Source organism: Pristis pectinata, chromosome 20 (assembly GCF_009764475.1).
Source record: "Pristis pectinata isolate sPriPec2 chromosome 20, sPriPec2.1.pri, whole genome shotgun sequence".
In the NCBI taxonomy this organism is placed as follows: Eukaryota; Metazoa; Chordata; class Chondrichthyes; order Rhinopristiformes; family Pristidae; genus Pristis; species Pristis pectinata.
Genome location: NC_067424.1, coordinates 29,714,210 through 29,732,052, shown reverse-complemented (window position 1 = coordinate 29,732,052; position 17,843 = coordinate 29,714,210). Strand labels below are relative to the sequence as shown.

The 17,843-nt window shown below is 41.9% G+C and overlaps 1 protein-coding gene across 4 annotated transcripts in view; it reads right to left on the bottom strand.

The window, feature by feature from the left end:
• The window catches only part of LOC127580808 (SAM pointed domain-containing Ets transcription factor), a 186,157-nt gene that overhangs the window by 58,898 nt on the left and 109,416 nt on the right, over positions 1-17,843 (bottom strand). Inside the window, exon 1 of one of the 4 annotated variants that reach the window (XM_052034713.1) lies at positions 14,547-14,659. The exons of the other annotated variants lie outside the window; for them this stretch is intronic. The gene's annotated coding sequence lies outside the window, so the exon portion shown is untranslated. Of the gene's footprint in view, positions 1-14,546; positions 14,660-17,843 lie in introns of those variants that run through there. 4 annotated transcript variants of the gene reach the window in all.

Sequence of the window (17,843 nt, the reverse complement as noted above, 5' to 3'; positions counted from 1 at the left end):
CCCCCTCAGATTCCCCTTAAATATTTCTCCTTTCACCCTAAACCTATGATCTCTAGTTCTAGTCTCACCCAAACTGAGGGGAAAAAGCCTGCATGCATTCACCCTATCTATACCCCTCATAATTTTGTATACCTCTATAAGATCTGCCCTCATCCTCCTGAGCTCCAGGGAATAAAGTCCTAATCTATTCAACCTTTCCCTGTAACTCAGGTCCTCAAGTCCCAGCAACATCTGTGTAAATTTTCTCTGCACTCTTCCAAGCTTATTGATATCTTTCCTGTAGGTAGGTGACCAGAACTGCTCATGATACTCTAAATTTGACCTCACCAACGTCTTGTACAACTTCAACATAACATCCCAAATCCTGTACTCAGTGCCCTGATTGATGAAGGCCAATGTGCTTGAAGCTCTCTTTACGACCCTATCTACCTCCACTGCCACTTTCAAGGAATTATGGATCTGTATTCCCAGGTCCCTTTGTTCCACCACACACCTCAGAGGCCTACCATTCACTGTATTAGTCCTACTCTGGTTTGTCCTCCCAAAGTGCATCACTTCAGACTTGTCTGTATTAAATTCCATCTGCCATTTTTCAGCCCATTTTCACAGCTGGTCCAGATCACTTTGCAAGCTTTGATAGCCTTCCTTACTGTATCATCAGTAAACTTGGAAATGTTACACTGTCTTTTCAACTATCATTAACATAAATTATAAATAGCTGAGGGCTAAATAGTGGTCCTGGTGACATCCCAATGGTGAAGGACTATCAGCCTCAAAATGGCCCATTTATTTCTTCCCTGTTTTCTGAGCAATTTGTTATTCATACCATTATATTAGCAAAAGCACCTTACAACTACCTTTCAATTCTTCACAACCAACAGCCCAAAGCATTTTACTGCCAATAAAATACTTTTAAAGTGAAAGGCTCCAGCAAAACAACACCTAAGTTAAACACAGCTAAGTGCCTTGAGCAATCCTGTGTTAATGGTCAAATCATGTATGAGAGCAAATTTTTTGATTACCAGATTACTAGAGGGAGGTCCCGATGCACTTCATCTAAACAGTGCTATGGAATTTTTGCATAGTCACAAGAACTCACTCAGGAACTCAGTTTAGCGTGTCAATAAAAAATAATCACGCCTCTGTCAGTCAACATATCCTCAATCTGCATTGGAATGGCAACCTAAATTTTGTCCTTGAATCTCCATAGCAGGGGTTGTAGACTCAGCCAGCTCCATCATGGGCACAACCCTCCCCACCATCGAGGACATCTTCAAGAGGCGGTGCCTCAACAAGGGAGCATCCATCACTAAAGACCCTCAACATCTGGGACATGCCCTCTTCTCATTACTACCGTCAGGGAGGAGGTACAAAAGCCTGAAGACCCACACCCAATGATTTAGGAACAACTTCTTCCCCTCCGCCATCATATTTCTGAATAGTCCATGAGGCCATGGACACTACCTTGTTATTCTTATTTCTTTTGCACTATTGATTTATTTTGTAATTTATGGTTATTTTTATGTCTTTGCACTGTACTGCTGCTCCAAAACAACAAATTTCACATCATATAAGACATGAATAGTAAACCTGATTCTGATTCTGATTCTTTGACTCAGAGAGTGTTACTCCTGAGCCAACAAGATGCATGGCTGAGTGAGCTATCAACACTCCTAATGCCATTTGATTACTAAGCACTGGTACATAAAGCACCTGTGATATCGTGGTGTGGTCCAAATCCCCTTAAAGATTTGAGAATTGGATCCCAAGACAGGGGCAGGGGTCCACATTTTACAGGGTCTTATCATGGACCTTTATTGTCAGGGGTGTGTTATACAGTAGAGGCAGGATGGTAGAGGACTTCTGCTATGTTGGTGTAAAGTGTAAGGCCCATCCTCTTGAATGCTATGTGGAGGTCAATGGAGACTTGGGGCTCAGCCTCCAAAAGTCTGTAAATGCAAGTATTGTCCGCAAACTGCAGCTTGATGATGGGGAGAGTGATCTTGGTTCTGGAGTGAAGGCAACATAGGTTGAATAGTTTCCTATTTGTCTTGACAATGGCGGACATGGATAATAAAATTCATCATGTCTTCAGTGCTCCAGAAAAGCCTGTGGCTGTCTGAGGAAAAGGGTGTTTGAAAAATGAGACGTCAGTCCCTTGAATCTTAGTGACTTAACCTCCTGAGGTAAAGAATTCCAAAAATCAGCAAAACTCCATGGGAAGTAATTCCTCCTTACCTCACTTACCTCAATCTTAAATGAATATTCCATTTTCTTGAGACCCAGTGTCCTCTCTCCCCCCTCCCCCACCACCCCCCACCCCGCACCCCCCCCCCCCCCCCCCCACACACACACACACACACAATGTCAGCTGAAAATTCTCTCCCTGGGAAAACATTCTCACAGCATCTTTCCTGCCAAGCCCCTCAGAGGATTACATGTTGCAATTGGGTCACCTCCCCACCACCCATTCTTTAAACTCCAGAGAGTATGGGTACAATATACTCCATCTCTTCTCAAAAGTTAAGACTTCATTCCTGTGGTCATTATGATGAATCTTCTCTACAATGTCCACAAGGAAACTACGTTCTTTCTTAAATAAGGGGGCATAAAGCCAATGTGCAATTTTACCAAGACTTTCCTATTTTATTATCCATTACTTAATCAATAAAGGGTAACATTCCATTGAATTCCTGATTATTTCCTGTACTTGCAGGATATGCTTCTGTATTACTTTCATGATACTCAGAGCTCTGAACACCAGCTTTCATGAGGATCACAACATTTAGGTGATCTTCTGCATTTCTGCTCTTGTTACCAAGGTGAGCAACCTCACATCTACCACATTATAATTCATCTGCTGTGTTTTTGCTCACACCTTTAACTTATCTATATCACCTTCCAAAATAACTCTCCCACCTTTCTTTAGTACTTGGATATAACAGATAGAAACCCTTCTTCCCAGCACTGATCTCTGTGGCACCCCATGAGTTAAACTTTTTCAAACTGAAAATGACCTGTCCTTTCCTGCACTTTTCCTTACTCTCTTACAGGAAGAACTCATGCAATAATACTCCAGAAACAATTTCTCCAATATTGAATCAGAGTGATTACGATTTAAAGGTAAACAATAGATTAGATCAGATAGCTTCTTTAAATTGCTTAAACTAGAAGGTAAGGCAATTCTAGGTTTCTTTAAGATAGAAAATTAACATGTTTATTGTAAATTCAGCATTTTAAATGGCTATTTTTTTAATGAACTATTATTTATCCACAACTACAAACCTATCAGGGAGGATTTTGGAGCAGATCTGGAATGATGGTGTGATAAGGTGCAAGAAAATTGGATGTTCTATAAAGAGTATTGGGTAAGATGTCATAAATTAAACTGGCTCTCCCTAGAGACTAAATTTTGCATCATCAACAATGAGAAGAGAAACATGCATTTATACAACATCTTCAACAAAGTAAAACTTCCCAAGCCACTTCAGGAGAACTTTATCAAACCATTTTTGACACAAGCCCCAAAGGAAAATATTAGCAGAGGTGGAATAGGTAGATTTTAAAATGCATCTTAGAGGCAATGTGAAAGGTATAGAGGAAGAGAGATATAGGGAAGGAGTTTCAGAGCCTAGCCATCTAATGCCACAGTCAACAATGGTGGAGTGATCAAAATCAGGGATACACAAGAGACAAGAATGAAATGAGTACAGAGATTTGGGATGGTCACACCTGCAGTTAGAGGGTGGGGACATGGAAGGATTTGAAAAGCTTGGAAGTATCTGAATCAGTTAAGAACAAGAATATTTGAACTAAGGTATTTTATCTCAACACTTGCATGTTCTTATAAAAGGACAATTGGACGAAAATGTGGGCAGAACTGACAGAGGTGATGTTAAAATATCATAGACAGCTAGATCACAACTTAACTTCCAGTCACCTTGAGATGAATGACAAGCAAATCAAGCCTTTGGCTTACTTCATGTAAATACCATAGGTGGATTCCTTATAATTTATTTCCATTCATATTTTATTTCCATCAGTTTGTTCTCAGGATGTCAGTTTTTGCCACAACTTATTGTCCATCCCTAATTACCCCTAAACTAAGGGGCTTTCTGGGCTTTTTCAGAGAACCATTCAGATTCAATCAAATTGCTGTGTCTGGGGTCACATATAGATCAAAACGGGTAAGAACAGCAGTAGGAACAACAGTGAACTAAACAGGTTTTTACATCCAACTAGGACTTTCATGGTTACCATTCTTGACACCAGATTTCTATTTCAGATTTATTGAGTTACTTCATTTTAAGTTTCTACTTATAACTTAATGACATCTCCAAATTAATTGTCCAGGGCTCTAGAAGCTGGTCCTGTAAATTAACAATTAAGATACTACAATACTGTAACGTAAATGAAAGAATGCACAGGAAAAATTCACAGCCCCAACTTTCCAGCATAGAGATGTCGTTAAGGGAGACATTGGACAAAGAAGGATGGCAATACCATGCACCTGACTCTGGGTTCTAGGTTGTGGGATTCTCCAGGTGGAGTTAGAAATAGAGATAGAAACTTGTATCCCATTAGCTTGCTATTCTCATTATTTTGCAACAACCAAAAGGGAACTTCTAAACTTCCCTTTCACAACCTCAGGATGCAGAATGGACAGCCAATAAAGTACTTTCAAAGTATATCCACTGTTTTAATGTCAAAAAGTGACAGCCAATTTGCAATTAGGACATGCCCACAAATAAAAATAACGATGAGATCATCTATTTCCATATTGGTTAGCGGAGTACATTGGCTAGGACACTGGAGGTAAGTTGTTCTGCTATACAAAAGGGCACCGTGAGATTCTACAGTTTCATTTTAGAGAGTGGATGAGGCTTGGATTTAGACAACACCTCAAATAGTGAAATACTTCTTCAATATTCCACCAGAATGTTCACCTGGATTTGGTCTCAAGTTGCTGGAGTGGCTTTTAAGCCTATAATCTTCTGTCTTGGCTCCAAATCGTTAAATGCCATGTGACCTGTCACATGCATGCATTTGAGGTATCTGTTTCCCATGTTACTTTTAAACACACAGTGCTTTTCTCTCCCACACGGTCCATGACCTCAGGGAGCCTCTCCTCCCACACCGTCTCTAAACTCAGGGAGTCTCTTCTCCCACACCGTCTCTAAACTTACGGGGTCTCTTCTCCCACACCGTCTGTAAACTCAAGGGGTATCAGCAGAATTCTGCATGCTGTTTTAATTCCTCAATGTAATTATGCATGCCATGATCTGTCTGGATGGCATGCAAAACAAAAGCTTTTCACTGTAGCATAGAGTCACAGTCATAGAGTAATACAGCATGGAAACAGGCCCTTCAACCCAACTCATACTTGCTGACCAAAGTTCTCACCTAAACTAGTCCTATTTACCAGTGCTTAGCCCATATCCCTCTAAACCTTTCCTATCCATATACTTACCCAATGTCTTTGAAATGTTGTTGTTGTACCTGGATCAACTACATTCTCTGGCAGTTCGTTCTATATATGCACCACCTGCTGCTTGAAGAAGTTGCCCCTCAGGTCCCTTTTAAACCTTTCTCCTCTCACTTTAAACCTTCGCCCTCTAGTTCTTGGTTCACTTCCCCTGGGGAGAAAAAGCTCTGTGCATTTACCCTTTCTATACCCCTCATGATTCTATACACCTCTATAAGGTCACTCCCCAGTCTCCTACACTCCAAGGAATAAAGTCCTAGCCTGTCCAAGCTCTCCCTGTAACTCAGGCCCACGAATCCTGGTAACATTCTCACAAATCTTCTTTGCACTCTTTCCAGCTCAGTTACATCTTTCCTATAACAGAGTACAAAACTGTACACAATGCTCCAAGCACGGCCTCACCAACAACTTATGCAACTGCAGCATAATGTCCCAACTCCTAAACTCAATGCCCTGACTGATAAGATCCAGAGTGCCAAACACCTTATTCAGCACCCTATCTACCTGTGACGTCACTTTCAGCAAACTATATACTTGTATTCTTAGGTTCCTCTGTTCCAATAACACTCCCCAGGGACCTACCATTCACTGTATAAGTCATACCTTGGTTTGATCTCCCAAAACGCAACACCTTGCACTTATCCGAATTGAAAGCCGGTTGCCAGTCCTTGGCCCACTTACCCAGCTGATCAAGATCGCTCTGTTTTAGTATTATCAGCAACTTACTAATCATGCCTTGTACATTCTCATCCAAATCATTTATATAACTAACAACAAAGTTCCCAACACTGATCCCTGTGGCACACCACTAGTCACAGGCCTCCAATCCAAGAAACAATCTTCTGCCATTATCCTCTGCTTCCTACCATCGAGACAATTATGAATCCATTTAGCTATTTCTCCCTGGATCCCATGCGATCTAACCTTCCAGGCTAGCCTACAATGCGGGACCTTGTCAAAGGCCTTGCTAAAGTCCATATAGACAATGCCCACTGTCCTGCCTTCATCTATTCTCTTGGTTACCTCTTCGAAAAACTCTTAACAGATTTACCAGACACGATTTCCAATGCACAAAGCCATGCTGACCATCCCTAATCAGACCTTTTCTATCCAAATGCTGGCAGATCCTGTCCCTCAGAATCTCCTCCAGTAACTTATCCACCACCAATGTCAAGCTCACCAACCTGTAGTTCCCTGGTTTGCCTTTGCTGCCCCTCTTAAATAACAGCACAATCGTAGCCACCCTCCAGTCTTCCAGAACTTCACCCGTGATAAAAATGAAGCAATTATCTTTGCAAAGACCTCCATGGTTTCTTCCCGAGCTTCCCACAAAGTCTGAGCATGCACTTGGTCAGGCCTTGGGGATTTATCCACCTTAATGTGCTTTAAGTGCTTTAAGTTAATACCTCCTCCTTGGTAATTAATATTGGTCCAAGAAGTCACAACTCATTTGCCTCAATTGCTTAGGATCCATGATCTTCTCCACAGTAAAAACTGAAGACATTAAAAATCTCACCCATCTCCTGTGGCTCCACACACAGACGGCCATGTTAATCTTTAACGGGACCTATTCTCTCCCTACCCACCCTTTTACTCTTAATATACCTGTAAAATCTCTTGGTATTTTCTTTAACCTTGCCTGATAATTCCATCTCATGCTCCTTTTTTGCCCTCCTGATTTCCCTCTTAAGGGTACTTCTACACTTCCTATACGTATCGAGGGATTCGCTTGTTCCTAATTGCCTAAACCCGATGTATGCCTCCTCCTTTTCCCTGACCACACCTTCAACATCTCTCATCAACCAGCATTCCCTAAACTTGCCAGGCTTGCCCTTCACCCTAACAGGAACATGCTGCCCCTGGACTCTTGATATCACACTTTTAAAAGCCTCCCACTTGCCAGCCTTCCTTTTTCCTGCAAACATTCTCACCTAATTAACCCCTGCAAGATCCTGTCTGATGCCTCTAGAATTGGCCCTGCCCTAGTTGAGGCCTTAACTTGTGGACCAGTCCTTTCTCTCTCCCTAAGTATTTTAAAACTAATGGAATTATGGTCACTGGTCCCAAAGTGCTCCCCAGCTACTTGCCCTAGCCTAAGAGGAGGTCCAATGTTGCGCCCCCTCTAGTAGGGCCTTCTAGCTAATGACTAAGGAAACTTTCTTGGACTCATTTAACAAATTCCACCCCGTCCAAGCCCTTTGATCGATGAGTGGCCCAGTCAATATTAGGGAAGTTAAAATCTCCCTCTATTACTACCCTTTTATTCTTACAACTATCCGCAATCTCCCTGCGCATCTGCTCCTCTAATTCCCAATGACTATTGGGGAGGCATAGACTACAGTCCGGTTAAGGTGATCATCTCAATACATGTGACAATAATAAACCAAAACCAATGCCCACACTCTCCATAACCTCACGTGGTCTCTGTCACCAACACTGTCCCCAAACTCATTGGGTCCCTATCTCGCAAACTGTCTGTAAACTCATAGGGTCTCTGTCTTCCACACTATTTATAAACTCACAGGGTCTCTGTCACCCACACTGTATGTAAACACACAGTGTCTTTGTCTCCAACATTGTCCTTATATTCACAGGTTACTCTGAAATGGTCAACTTCATTAAATCTATTAGTCAACTTCTCATTCCAGGTTGTCATGAATGCCAATGTATATTTACAAAATATTATCCTGCAGCTTGTGAAAGCATGAAAAAACTAATAGAGAGGAATAATATCTTCTTAAGAATTCAGTGGGTAAAATAAATAGTCATCAGTCAGTACGTTAGTCATATACATACAATGCACACAAGAAGAGCTGATAACTATTGAGTGTAACCATTTCCCTGCTACACAACAGCATGGCAAATAGACTAAGGTTTCAAAGCACATTGCTCTCCCTCTTAAAGTACTGTGCTCTTCATACATTATAATAAAATAATCTGAATACAATTGCAATTGTCTGTTTAAAATTTATAATGGATTTCCTGTGGGAGAAATATTTTATGGGTGATCAGCCATATCAGGTGAAGCTGTTTCGCTTTACATAGTAGGTGGTTTCAAGTTTACTTAGCATTTTCTACATGGTCTGGCACACTCCCAAGAAATCATTATGAATAGGTGTGTGATATTTGCTCAGGTAATATTGCCCACAGGAAAATACCAATAGAGAGATGAGATAAACTGTCAAGGGATCTCTTCTCTCATTTTCTCCTGCTGGATATCCTTAATTGCGTGAAAGTTACTTTCTCTAATCTTCTTGTGCATTAAGCCAAACAGCTCTCCCTGAATCATAAGAAAGTACATGGAAGCTACTTGGTAGAGTTGACTGTAGAGGATTCTTAGAGAAACCCACTACTTAAGCCTCCATTACAGATATTGAGGCATAGCTTTTCCAGTGGTATTAATTTTATGTTAGAGTTAAATCAAATGGCAATTGGAAAATCTTGCCTTCAATAAGGACAAGAGGAGTTCCGTTCATCATTCACAGTCAAAGTGGTTGCTGACGTTTCTTATGCAGAGTGGCCGTTTGGGTGGGGCTTTGGAACCATGCTATAACTTGTTGCTGCTAAACTCTCTTGCATTTAGGATTTCACTCTGTTTTTGGTGTATTAAACATAATTTATATGTTTTCTTACAGCGTAGAAGGAGACCAGTGAGCCTATGCCATGCTCACAGAGCATTACTGTTCCCCACCAATTTTCTCTGTTTTTGCTACATTCCATCAACTACCCCCAGATTCAGTCACAAACCACAGACAATTTACGGTGGCAATTAATCCACCATCTTTGGGATGTGGGAGGAAAACTGGGTACTTGATAGTCAGAGAGTCTTTCTATGAGTCTCTCTATAAGCCTATGACTACAGAGCTTGCAGGAATCAACCCACCTGCAGCGAGCCTTTTACAGCCCACTACAATTTCCAGGCCAACATTATCTTCTAGTTCCCAGCAATTTCCAACATGGTTCCTTGGCTCCCAGTCAGTGGGGAGCAGCAACACGTCACTGGGGTTCTTGTTTGTGATCTTCTGCAACTCCTAAATTGAGGACATTTCTATAAATCAGGAATCATGAGGATTTGGAGAAAAACTGTGCATATGGCAAACTAATCTCCACAGCATGTTGACAAAAGGCCTCAATGTCACCTGAACCAGTTAATGTTAAGATGTTCAGATGTACCTGTGTGTTATATCCATTTAAGATGGCTATTAAGAGAAATTTTCTTATGAAAAATCTTAGGTTTAATTCCCTCAAGTGTTGTGGTAGTTGAGTCACAACCACCACTGCTTTATATAGCCACCGACAAATCATCCTGAATAATGTTCAGAAAGTATTTGTGTGCATACACCAGGTTAGAATTGGCCTCACTGATTGAATAGCCAGCTGACATTTAGAGTGACACCTAATGATCAACAGCTTGGTAGACTGATATCTGCTAGCATCAACATTGAAGTGTAACACAGCAGTAGGTGGTGCTTTCAAGTCCAAAGAAGAGGCTACGGACATGGGGAAAGAAAATACATGACATTTACTGGTTTAACCTAGTTTGCCAGAAGCACTACCTAAATTTCTTTTAATAGCCAGGATTACCTCCATCTCATCTAGAAGAGAATTTCTGGAGTGGCACCTCGAGAACTGGACTTTGTGATGTAAGTTTGAATCCCACCACAGCAGCTAGAGAATCTAAACTCAAGTAATTAACAATATGTGAAACAAAGACTTTGTATCAATAATGTTGACTGCTGGATTGTTACAAAGAGCCATCTTCTTCAGGGAAGGAATCTGCAGTCCTTACCCTGTCTAGCCTATGTGTGACACCAGACCACCAATGTGGTTGGCTCTTACTGCCTCTGAAATGGCAAGTGGCTAAATTCAGGAGCAATCAGGCAAAGGCAATACATGCTGGCCTTTCCAGCAATGTCCACATCCCATGAATGAACAAGAAAATAATCTGGATAAATACATGATTGAAATGAGACCAGTACCTAATGCACACCCTCAAAAGATCTACGGGTCTTTTTCTCCCAGTTGTACTCTGTATGTTTGGTGTACTGCGGTTCTAGTCCCAACAAGTGACAGGGTCAGGCAGTCAATTGCATGCAGCTCACCATTCTGTCTCAGATCCAAGATGGCAAGGTCAGGAACTGCAGCAAGCAGAATTTGGCTTGCTTCTCAAAGCAGTTTTTTTTTGTAGGAGAGTTTACTTGGGAAATGAGTTTGTTCTGAAATGGCTATAAAACAGATTCCAGCAGTAACAATTCAGCCTTGGGAACTCAACTCTCAAAGGCATTTGGGACATGGCCATGGCTGCAAAAAAACACCATGTGCTGGCTCTAGGAACACCCTAACGTAAATAGCCCTCACTCACACCATTAAGGCACTAGGTTATTTTCTTGAGCAAAAGGAACTCCTCAGCTATCCACATGGTAAGAACTGAAGAGAAGTGCATAACTCGATTGCTTCACCTCCTTTTGCTGAAGTTTTTTTTAACCATATTCCTGATGTTGCCAGGATGATGAACGTGATCATTAACGATTAGGATGACAGAAGCACTAAAGATAATAGTTTTGTCATTAATAGTGAGGCCTATGAAAACACATCTGACAATGACAACATCATTACCAAATCCTTGACTTTAACGGTCACCAATCAATGTGATTAAGCTGTTAATCCAATTATATCACTCATATTTCCTTCTCTGTAGTGTTCTCCTCATTTCTGTTAGAGGACCTGTCACATTTAGAGGTAGGATTCAAAGTACAGAAACAGTAACCTTTCAGTCCATAACTCAAGCAAAAAGTCTTCCTTTGGGCACCTTGATCACAATTGTCAATGGGAAATTCAACTTTGGGAGCCATTACACTAGTCTAATTTTCTTCTCAATTCAAATCTACAAATACATATTGCATGGATTTTGTTCATCCCTGTTGTACTACATACAGTGCTCAGCACTGTAGAGACTTTGGGGCTTTGAATAATGAATCAGCAAAGGTTATAGAACAAGCCATCTGCTGATCTGATCCCTGCTTTCTCTAACTCAACCACTATAATTTATATTAACAATTTACAATTCAGAGATTTGAATGTATGAAGTAGATCGGTACATGAGTCAATGTACTGGTGAACAACTTTCAAAAGCTCTTCTCTTCTCTCTCATCTCTACCCCTGCTCTGTTAATCCATTCTTAGTATTAACCACATCAAAGAGAAGTTTAACAGGAGCTACAGTGCCGAAAAAGAAAGGAACCAGAGGCTGCTTTGTGATATCAGTGAGATAGGACTGTTATATTTTCTGTCCATCAAGGTATGTAGCTTTCCCCCATTCAGTAAAACCCACCAGTGTAAGTAATGGTGAAATGACCTACACTAGCTGCAAATCTGAACTGCAATGAGCCATCAAGCCCTTGTTGATTTGGAAGTTGGTTTCCAAGAGACCTTGCCTAGAACTTCATCCCCGGTCAGCAGTGTTAATTGAGCTGTCCAGCAGTGTTTCCATAGGTCCACTCTGCTTCTGAAATTTGGTTTCATTGGCTTTTATGGAAGTGAACATGCTCACACTAATGAGGAGAGCCCTCAGAACTACCAGCTGGGGATACATTCTGACAAGGATTTGATGTAAAATTAAATGGTATGCAAAATGAAAATCACTTTCAACTAAACTGAGAGAGAAGGATGAGGGGTCACAGGCTCTAAATGGTTTAATTAAATTTAAGAATGATATCAGAAAATTTTCGTCACCCAACAACTGATCCTCAATTGAGCAGTGGGTGAAATCTGAGGGATGACATGGCTTCCCTTCCCTGTCATCATCTTATGGTCAGAATTCAGTCACTTGCATTGAGCCTGAGGGGAAGCCTTGTCCATCCATTCCCTGAGCTTGGAAAGATTGAAGCAAAATCTAGCAACAGCTGGTTATTGGGTTCTGGGTTGAAGAGGTGAGTTTTGTTATGATGTTGAGGTGGTTTTTAGTTTAGCTCCAACATGGCATACAACTTTTTAGAGTGCTGATCTGCCATGTGAATAAAAACCTTCCTGATATCAATTTTAAATTCTCATATCATTAGTTTGTTTCTTCATCTGTCAGCCTCTTCCTATTCCTATTCCTGCAATTTAATTTGGAACATTTTTCCCCAAGCTACCGCTTTCAACCTAATTGTCACCTTGGATACTTAGATAGTCATAGAATCACACAGCACAGAAACAGGCCCCTCCAACGAGTCCACACCGACCATCAAGCACCCATTTGCACTAATCCTGCGTCACTCTCCCCATACTCTCACCAACAGTTTTTACCACTCAGCTACACTAGGGGCAATTTCTGTAACCAATTACTCTAAACAACCTGCAAGTCTTTGAGATGTGGGAGGAAACCAGAACACCCGGAGGGAACCCACACAGCCAAAGTGAGGACATGCAAAATCCACATGGGCAGCACCAGAGGTCAGTGTTGAACTCGGGTCACTGGAACTGTGAAGCAGCAGCTCTACTGGTTGTGCCATTGTACCACCTGACAGAGCATCTGAGAACATCTTCGAACATTGTATAATTGTGGGTAGGAAACTTATCCTCATCTTTAAGTGAAAGACACTAAATCATGATCCAAGCTTATTAACTTTGAATGAAATATAAAGTATTTCTCTGCATCTGCTGGGCTCTGTGGGGCTGTGGTGAAAGGACTGAGCTGGGCAATGTGACCTGCTGAATCCTCACTTGCATTGCCTCCATCAGGCCAGCCTCAACATCTCCCTCTTCTCATAGCCAAGTTAAAACCTGATCTCCCTCACTCTCTCCACACACATAGACACAAACAAGCACACACACACACACACACACACACACAAACACACACACATACACACACACAGAGGCACACAATCACAGGCATGTACTTATGCACACACTCTCTCACACAAAAGCACTCATACACACACACTCACTCACAGGCGCACACACACAAGCATACACTTGCAGGCATATACTTACACATACACTCACACATGCAAACATGCAGACACACTCCCACACACACTAAAACACAAGAACATGCATGCACGCACACTCACACACACATACGCACAGGCAGCAATTATACCTGATTTCTCCCCTCCCTGCTTCTGCCCCTTTCTGATATCAGTGAAGGTTTGTGCTGGATAAGAACTGCACCGGTGCCCTGTTTGGACAACAGGATTTACCCACAGTGATCATCAGAGGAACTCACAATCGAATGGTTCTGTATGCAGATGGTGTGTGAATTTCCTCAGTGAATGTGACAGAGACTATACCCTTTTTCACCCTTGGAATAAATTTCCCAGCTGAAGGCAATTTTAATCCAATTTATTGTCAATGAAACTCATTTACTTCTATTGGAAAAGAAATCAAGATGCAACACATTCCGAGCACCTGATGTAAACATGTAAAAAACGTGCAAGGGAATATAGTCCTGTTAAATTGTGTTTCTTTGCAACATTGAAAGAGGACATTCAGCCCATCAAGTTGGTGCTAGCTCCCTATTTCCCAATTTATTTCCCTGTAACCTATTCCCTCTCACATATTCTGGTTTCCAGCTCCCTGATCAATCTCACTATGTTTCTGATTTGACAGTTTTGTAAATATCACTTAGTTGTAACTTGAAAAGGAAAATAATTACATTAGCACGAGGAGAGAACAGAAGACAGAACTAATTTCTAGCCCTGTCAAGGAGCTAGCACATGCATGATGGGCCAAACGTCATCCTGCTTTGCACATCTCTACAATTAAATTAACAGATAAATATTGCATCACACTGCACCCTTAACACAATACATAAATTCAGACATCTTTCAATAGAACAATTTAGCCCTGAGTATACTAAAATAAAACACAGGTCTGTATATCATATACCCTAAACCAGTGTAGATGTTTTAGAATTAAATACAGTGAAAAAGAAAACCAACAGGTTCTGCAAGTATGTTACCATGTTCCTAATCCACTTCTATTATAATCTTGCTAGGTCTACACACATTGAGCTGCACTATTACCCTTTAATTGTTTTTCATAAAATAATGCCGAAAGGTAGGTATCAAACTTACCTGCACTGACCAACTTGCACCTTTTAAAAAATAAAGAATTCTTTGTATCCACTGTTGAGTTGTTTGGCTGAGGACTGAGTCTTGTAAAGCTCCACAATACAACCTGCACTGGTGCTTTCTGTCTGGCTATAGCTGCTGGAGGCAGTAGCTGAATTTATAATCACACATTGTTTACCTGTACAAACACAATAGGCTTACATCAGTTGATTATGTTTCCCAGCCAGTGTTAACTCATCAATACTTCTTCCAGTTAACCTCAGGATTTTGGCCCTCAACAGCTGTGATGTTGGGACTGGATGGACTTTGTCTGAAGGCTCCTGAGAAGGGGGGGGGGGGAGTGGGTGGGGGGCATGCAATTTGGAGATCTTCCTGTGTGGCTGCTCCTGGGCTTGGCTAAGGTACTGACTCCCAGGATCCAGTTGGATGTGGCTCGTGTTGTGCAGGGGTTGGGACTGGGAGGGATCACTATGACTATAAGTGCCAGATATGCTTGCCCAGAATTGGGATACACTGCCAAAAAAATATCAGCCCAGAGCTGAATGACAGCCGCAGAATCTTCATCAGCTGCCTTCAGCCAGTGAAGATCAGCAGCCTGTACGTTCGCATTTGGAAACCAACATCCATGTCCCAAGAACTGTGGGCAGTCAAGGAGGAAAGAAACCTCAGACAGGGATACCAGGCCACATGGTCAATCACTGCAGGAAAATGCCTCTTCACTCAATAGCTTCCTCACAACAATACAGGTGGACAAAGTTTACCCTGCAAAGTCCTACAAAGAGTTGCAGCAGGCATGACTTACAGACATCGACAGCATAAGCACAAGTGCTACTGAGCAGCTTCCTGAGGAGAAAGAGGAGACGTGAATGGAGGGAAGGCCCTAAACCACCTTCACAGTCCAAACTGACAGGTCAATTGGAATTGGTTTATCATTGTCACATATACTGAGATTCAGTGAAAAACTTGTCTTGCGTACTGTTCATACAGATCAATTCATCACACAGAGCATTGAGGTAGTACAAAAACGATAATGGAATGCAGAATAAAACGTAACAGCTGCTAAGAAAGTGCAGTGCAGGTAGACAATAGGGTGCAAGGTGAAGGTAGATTGTGAGGTCAAGACTCCATCTTATTGTACTAGGGAACAGTTCAATAGTCTTATAACAGCAGAATAGAAGCTGTTCTTGAGCCTGGTTGTACACGCTTTCAGGCTCTTGTATCTTCTGCCCGATGGGAGAGGGGAGAAGAGAGAATGTCCCAGGTGGGTGGGGTCTTTGATTATGCTGGCTGCTTTAACTGAGGCAGTGAGAGGTATAGGCTGAGTCCCTGGAGGGAAGGCTGGTTTCCATGATGTGCTGGACTGCGTCCACAACTCTCTGCAGTTTCTTGCGGTCTCGGGCAGACCAATTGCCGTACCAAGCCGTGATGCATCCAGATAGGATGCTTTCTATGGTATATCGATAAAAATTGGTAAGGGTTGATGGGGACATGCCAAATTTCTTTAGCCTCCTGAGGAAGTAGCTTTCTTGGCTGTGGTATCTCTGTGGTTGGACCAGGACAGGCTATTGGTGATGTTCACTCCTAGGAACTTGAAGCTGGAAGCTCTCAACCCTCTCGATCTCAGCACCGTCAATGTAGACAGGAGCATGTGCACCACCCCCTTTCCTGAAGGCAATGACTAGCTCATTTGTTTTACTGACATTGAGGGAAAGGTTGTTGTCATGGGACCATGATATTAAAGTCTTTATCTCCTTCCTGTACTATGACTCATCGTTACTTGAGATACGGCCCACTGCAGTATTATCACCTGCAAACTTGTAGATGGAGTTAGAGCAGAATCTGGCCACGCAGTCATGAGCATATAGGGAGTAGAGTAGAGGGCTGAGGACACAGCCCTGTGGGGCATGACATGATAAAATGGATCAATCCTACAATATCCATGAATGTGGCAGGAGACAGATCCAGCACTAACCTTTGGTCTGCCCTACACTGTCTGCCCTATCTCTTGCTGAGGTCAACCCGTAAATTTGGTGTTATGCCCATCAGTGTAAAAATCTATGGGCTAAATCATCCTCAGTGCAACCACTATCTATAGTGTAGAAGAGTCTAGAGCAGGAACAGAGAATTGGAATGGAGGGAGGGTGGGAGGAAGCAGAGTTGAGATACCTGTTGAGCCCATGAGCTTCTAATGAATGTTTGTCACTAAATTCTCCCTTCCAACGAGACAAAGAGTTCTAGAAATTGAAGAGAAGAGACAGAGATGGATCATGTGAAAGTGAGAGCAGAGTGAAAATGAGTAACAAATGCAAAGAAACGTTCGTGTTCTGTATGAAGCAGCACCAATACAGTCGTCAATGTGCTGGCACATATGGGAGGGGGCCTCAGTAGTACTGAAACACGGACTGTTGTTTCAACTCCAATTCAACTTGCTTTCTGCAGATCAAAGAACCTCTCCAGCAGGCCTGACCCAGACCTTCAGTTCCCTGTCACTTTAATTCTCCACCCTACCCCCACTCTGACCTATCTCTCTGTGGCCTCCTGCACTGTTTAATGGTTTAACAGTCCTTATTTGCATGCACATAAATCTATAGGCAATAAGATAGATAAGTTTACAGCACAGATAGTAACATATGAGTATGATCTCATAGCTCTTACAGAGATGTGGTTGCAGGGTGACCAGGACTGGGTGCTCAATATTCCAGATTGTAGCTGTTCCAAAAGAACAGACCAAATAGGAAAGGAGGTGGGGTAGTGTTGTTAAACAAGGAAGGTATCAGAGCAGTGTTGATTTGTGATACTGAGGCAGTGGATAACGTTATAGAATTGGTTTGGTCTGAAATATGAATAGCAGGGGAAAGAAGACACAGGTGGGAGAAGTCTATAGGCCCCCAAAATGTGACCTCTTGAGAGGGTTGAACATAAATAAGGAAATATCTAGGGCATATTTGAAGGGAATTGCAATTATCACAGGAGATTTTAATCTACATATCGATTGGATGAACCAAACTGATAAGTGTACCATCGAACAAGAATTTGTGGAATGTGTCGCAGATTGCTTCTTAGAAAGTATATTGCGCAACCTACCTGGGAACAGACTACTTTAGATTTGGTCATGAGTAATGAGGACGGATTAATAAGAGATATTGTGGTTAAAGATCTCCAAGGAGGTGGTAACCAGAATATGATATCTTTTCAGATGCAGTTTGAGGGTGAACACCGCCGGACCACTATCTTCAACTTAAATAAGGGCAACTATAATTGTATGAAAATGTTGTGAAATTTGTTGTTTTGCGGCAGCAG